Here is a 6,530-nt window from a genome sequence, read left to right on the forward strand (position 1 = left end):
CCACCCCCGCATTTCGTCGTCAGGGCAGTTGCCCTCTTTGCCGCCCTGCTCAGTCTTGCGATCACGGACTTTACACAGCTTGCATTCAATTTTGTAAGTCTTGGTCATCATTTGCAAATTTAACACTTACACTGATTTCTCCCGTGGAAAAGACTGCTTTTCCGAAAAATTTTGTTAACAATTTCACAGAAAGCAGTTGAAATTGGCTTATCAAAAACACGGTGTCAAATACAGAAACGGATTTTTTCTAATCTAAGGGTGGAAAATGTAGAACTCGCATTTGCAAGCGTGGATTGCGTAAAAAATTTCGGTGGAGCACTTTAACATTTTGTATGATACTTTGCTCTATTGGTCGCTAAACACTCAGTGTTTGAGTGAGATTTTCCGTTAAAGGGTACAATTTTCCTTTCCGTTCCCGTGATAGGCTGGGATTACACTATAAAAGTTCTCTAAAAGTTCTTTTATAAAATTTGAAAAATTCAGCCGATAAGATTATCGGTTGCATTTGCACAAATCTAGCCTATGAGTTTTATTGGATGGATTTTCAAGTTTTGTAAAAAAGATTTTATCAAACTTTTATAGTGTAATCCCGGCCTTAGACAGGTTGCGTTTAATCCAGTTTTTTTAATTTGTATTTTGGCATTGAAATCACGGGACCACGTTTTTTTTCAGTTGAAGACAGGTTTCCGCTTAATACAGGTTCCGTTAAAGACAAGTTTTACTGTACTACATACTCGTACCTGGGACACTAAAAAAACAGCTGAAACGAGAAACCTCTCTCTTGATCGTACGCTGATGATAAAAATATGATCTTTTAATAAAAATTAATTCTCTGTAATAAAATATCTCTCAACAAAAAATGATCTATTATTAAAAAAAAAAAAAGAGTGGTGCCGTGACGTCACGCACCACTTCCGAAACCACGCCCACTGAGCCAAATCGGCAAGTGCAACATCAACGAGATGAAACAGCCCTTACTATATAGCCCTACCTGAAAAGCCACAGAGAACCAACTTCAGCCGACCACGAATATGCCGTTAGTGGAATTCGAACCTGGATCATCGCGACGAATGTCCATTACGACGCCCAAACGGCTGCAGAGCTGCAGCAGTTACTACTGCATTAATTCCTGTCTCACCATTGACCCCCTTCTAAACGAAGTATGGTTACCTAATCAATGTAAAGGAAACTGCGAAAATATAGAGCACATTAAAATAATAAAAATTAGACACCGACTGTGAAAATTACATTTTGTTTCCAAAATGAAGCTCCCGGATTTTAAATGTTAAAAACATGCACTCATCAAATATTTTCTTTTGAGATTTTTTTCTCGAAATACAGTGCGCACTGCTTAATTTGATAACAACGGGATTCACTGTTTCTGATTACAATAAATGATTGATAATTATATCCGGAAAAAACCCAGTAGCAAGAACCATAACCATATGTCCCGTTTTCTCGAACGGGACGTATGAAATACGATGACAACTTTTTTATTTCACCACTTAATTCGTTTCATAATATTGATCCATGTCTTTTTTTCTTCATATTGTGCTAAAACCAGAATTTTTTTTGTTCAGAATTTGTGAAAGAGTAAAAATTAAATTATAACAATTAAACTGTTTATCACGAATTGCGATATGTTTCCTTGTGTACGGCAAGTTCCATAGTTCCTTCGTGAAAGAATTCCGGCCAAGGAACTGTAAATATGGTCGAATTCATGCAAATTTTTTTTCACCAGAGGAGACCCCCCCCCCCCCCCCCCTATCACTTACATTATTTTGTAGGTTGACGATGATAACTTTCTGGTTTAACCTCAGTTTCAAAATATGCAAGAAAAAAAATTTCAACGAAAAATTCGATAACATAAATGGTTCCTGATAAGAAAAAAAAAAATCTAACTTTTTCCCATGTTATGATATTGGTACGTTCGTACTTTGAAAAATCGGTAACAATACAAGAATAATGACGTTATTCGTGATTATAATGACCGGCAACGACTGTATCTGAAAACTGTGTAAATCATACTGTTATGTGTACAGTATTTAAAATTTCTTATCCGTTTTTATATAACGAAATATTGAAATGGGTTCCATGTAAGTTATTGATTCATTAGGAATCAGATTTTGACAGTATCCATGTACCTTCACGTGATTCCAGGTGCAATTTTCAGTCAATAAGATGACGAATTTCTCGGAAAAGTTTTTCTTAGAGTGAGTCTTCTTTCTGTAATCATAAGATATGTGGAATATCCACGAGCCAGGCTATTCTAGTATTACGGATATTCATACATTTCATCGAATATGAAACCTTCCAAAATGAAGAGTGAATACACTTATTCCTGTCTTTGAAACGTGAAAAATATTTCTGCATCCGGAATATTCCTAACTTTGAATGATATAAATTACAGAAATATATGCACATATATATTTATTAGAATCATACTAGTCTCTTTTTTTTCCAAAGTCAAAGTGTACATCTCTGAAACGTTTCTTTAAACCATGTGATATGCGTGAAATACATACTCATAATATAAAACGCAGAAATATAAGAATATATTATGCGCAGACAGCGCCGGACATGGAAAAATATTTAAAAAAAAAATTATGAATACATGAAAAATAACGGGAATATAAGGCCCAAAAATTACATTGAAAATTTATGATAACGAAAATGTACAGGGTGCCCCGTTAGTGGCAACGTGGCTTTCATCTCATCAACCGCTGGTCGTAGAGGGATAATTCCAATTTAAAAACCGTTCAAAACGAGCTCAAAAACTACCCTGTGCGAGTTTTGAGAGTGGTACCAGAGTGTCACAAAATAAAAAAAATTTAAATTTTCATACGGTCCCTCTGTCCTCTAACATTCAATTAAGAAGTTGTTTCCCTGTCTTTTTTGAGTGGAAAGATATCCTATGTTTTTAACTGCAATATTCACAGAGGTATTCCAATTCAAAAATCGGACTAAAGTTGAGTTGCTACTGTTATTTCCCAATTTTTCTCTGATTTTTATATTAAAATATCTCAGTGAATATTGCAGTTAGAAACATGGGATTTTTTTTGTTGGTCTTAGAAAGGACAAGGCAACAACTTTTTAATAGGAAGTTAAAGGATAAAGGGACCGCATTTATTTTGCGACACACTGTATTCTCGGTCTAAAAACTGGCACAGGGTAGTTTTTGAATGCCTTTTGAGCATTTTTTAAATTGGAATCATACCTTTACGACAGGCGGTTGACGAGATAAAAGCCGCATTAGCATTTATGGGACAATTTGTATATTGCGTGTGAGTGTGTGTGTGTGTTGCGTGTATTTCTCCTTTTCATATACAAATTCAAACTAATAATTTTACCTCTTTTTCGTGTTCATACTGGTTGTCCCATGAATTTAGACTGATTTAAAAAAAATTGACGTAACGCGGGATGCGCTCTTAGAATCGTTAGATTTTTTCTGACGCAAGGAAAAATAGTAAAATCTATTGCCGATAGGTAGCGATGCACAGCATTGTTTCCGGATAATCAGACCAGAAAAAGCAAATTAAATCCTTTTAAAAGACGATGGGAATCAAAAACTAGCTAATGAGCAAATTCTTCAGATTTTGTTGCATTATCATTTTCTTTGAATTACCACGATGTTAATAATTGTGGAAAAGAAACATTCGACGAAGTTGCTGTAATCTAGATATGTTTTTCAACGATATTCAGACTTTATACACATGACGCCTAATAGAGCCACCTTTCGAAGAGAATTAAAATTGCAATCATTTTTTGATTGTGTAAAAAAAATCCGAGTATGCAACAATTCTAAGGGCGCAAACCACAACCCAGCACGTGGATTTGTCGGTTTTTTGAAATCTGTCCAGATTTATGGGACACGCTGTATAAGTGATTTTTGTTGTTGTAAGAATTAAGAGATTGATTGATATACTTTAATTATATAAATAATAATAATACTTTCTATTCTGAAAAAAAAAAATATATAAATATAAGTCATTTCCTTACTCTCCAAAAAATAGTGCGGCATCAAGAACACGATGTTTCCATTTCAATTTAGTTTTTGGTCTTACACAAAAAATGTAGTCGTATTTTTGGAAGTAGAAAAAATCGTGGGAAAATATCTCGAAGTCTCAAGAGAGAGAGAGAGCTATCCTGAAGCATTTCCGCTTTTCGCATCTGATTTCTAACCGAGAGTTCGAATATTTTGACTGCTATCAATGTTGTGAAATGGAGTTTTCTCTCGAGCAAATTTCGAGATCTTTTTAGGGGCTTTCAATTTCAATTCACGAAAACACTTTTCTCTTTAAAACAGGGTCTATCGAGTCTATTGAGTCTATCCTTCCATGAACATTATTTTTCTGTTATGATTATGATTTTTTACTGTAGTAAATTGAGAAATAGATGACCTCGTTTGTTACAGCATTCAACTATGTGTGCAATTGCTTTGCATTTGATTAGAAAAGATTCACCTTAATTTTCCTGCATGCTATCCGCGGAGGCGTATAATCCACACTAATGTCATTCTCACTACTATAAGAAGAAATATCACAGCATTGGTAGCATTGGCGTAAAATGTAAAAAATTCGAGATTGATAATGGATATTGATAATCCTAAGATATAATTGATAATCCTAAGATATAATTGATAATCCTAAGATATAATTGATAATCCTAAGATATTGATAATCCTAAGATATAATTGATAATCCCTAAGATATAATTGATAATCCTAAGATATAATTGATAATCCTGAGATATTGATAATCCTGAGATATTGATAATCCTGAGACATTGATAATCCTAAGATATACTTTAATTGATAATCCTAAGATATAATTGATAATCCTGAGTAAAAATTGATAATCCTGTGTAAAAATTGATAATCCTGTGTAAAAATTGATAATCCTAAGTAATAATTGATAATCCTAAGTAATAATTGATAATCCTAAGTAATAATTGATAATCTCCAAACGACGATTTCTCCACTGAAATCTGTACGACATCTATGAAACTTTTTTATAAAAATTAATTTTGTCAAGTTTATCCCTAGAACTATTGCTGTTCAAAGTGTCTTAAATTATTTAAATCAAATAATTTATGCTTTCATATTATTTCTATTCAAAAAGCTGCAGATAATACACAGCGGAATATAAACTGCAACACGAAATTCCGAAGATTTTTTGTTTTTAAATTTTGCACCGTGAAATTATAAGCGAGAAAATACGGCATATACGGAAGTGTTTTGCAATATGATTTAGGCACTGTCTATTTTTTTTGGTAAGATATATAATTAAGTGAAAAATATCAACTAGTTGTTCTCATTCGCATTGTATTAACCCATTTTTGACTGACATTGCGTTTGCGCAACACTTCGTTAAAAAAAAAAATTTTCGTACTTTTCATTCAAATTTTTGTATGAAATGGTCTAACGGAATTTTGTGAATGAAAAGGTCTAATGAGTAATATTTTTAAAATTTGTTTACAGTTTGATTTTTTGTTTTTCCAAAAATGAAATTTTCAGAAATTTTATTCCGATTTATCTGAATTTTTTTTTCCTGACCATGAACAGAAATAAATTTTATAAAAATAGAAAAAAAATAATTTTTCCCCAAATTTTTTTTTGACACATCGTATACGAGGTCGAGGTTTTCCAAAATTACAGTTATTGATTACTTTGATTAAACTAAGATTTACATTAATTAGAAAGTTGATTAATTGAAATTAACATTGAATAAGTTTTTCTCATCATTTGTTTCTCGTTCTAAAACACAGACTTTTTTTTAAAAACGAACAATTTTAAAACTTTTAGGGATTGTTTAATTAACTTCGTAAGAGAGTAATATTGATTCGAAGCCATGGGTTCTCGAGCAACCCCAGCACTTTTTGGCATGCGTCTGTCCACGCACACCAGAACTTATTAAAAAAATCGGATTTTTTTTACATGAAGCTCATGAAATACCACTGGTCTAAAGCACTTCCGACGCACCCCTGAATTTAATTCCCTTCGCTCAAACTGAGCTTTGAGATTTTAGTACCCTGCTTAAATCAGCGGTGTGGAATGAAACATGTATCAAACAAGAAAAGAAAAATTTTAAAATAATTCTCACATGTAATGTCTTGTCGAAAAATAATTATTGGGCTTAATATAATGGCCAAATAACTATACAACGTTCTTTTCAAAAATTGGACGCACCCAAGAAATTTACGACAGCAGTTCGTGAAATGCTCAAGCTGGAAAGATCAAATCGAGAGTACTGCTGTAATTAGCATTTTCGTGTTCTAAGAGGTTCTTCGTGAGTATATTGGTGGCAAAAAATTTTCATAGTATGGATCGAATGAGTCTTGAAACTCAAAAATTTTTTTTTCGCTTTGTTTCAAAAATTACAACACTCCCAAAAGTAGCTTAAAAAAGTTAGAACACCTGGCTAAAAACGGATTACTACATGTATATTTCAATGCAAATTTATATGAACATGATTGAATAAGTGTTATATGTTTTTCCTGGTTATGTGTATGTGAATCTAGAATAGCTGAAT

Source organism: Pholcus phalangioides, unplaced genomic scaffold, assembly GCF_987345545.1.
Source record: "Pholcus phalangioides strain wild (caught in Gottingen) unplaced genomic scaffold, Ppha-v1.0 ptg000009l_1, whole genome shotgun sequence".
Lineage (NCBI taxonomy): Eukaryota > Metazoa > Arthropoda > Arachnida > Araneae > Pholcidae > Pholcus > Pholcus phalangioides.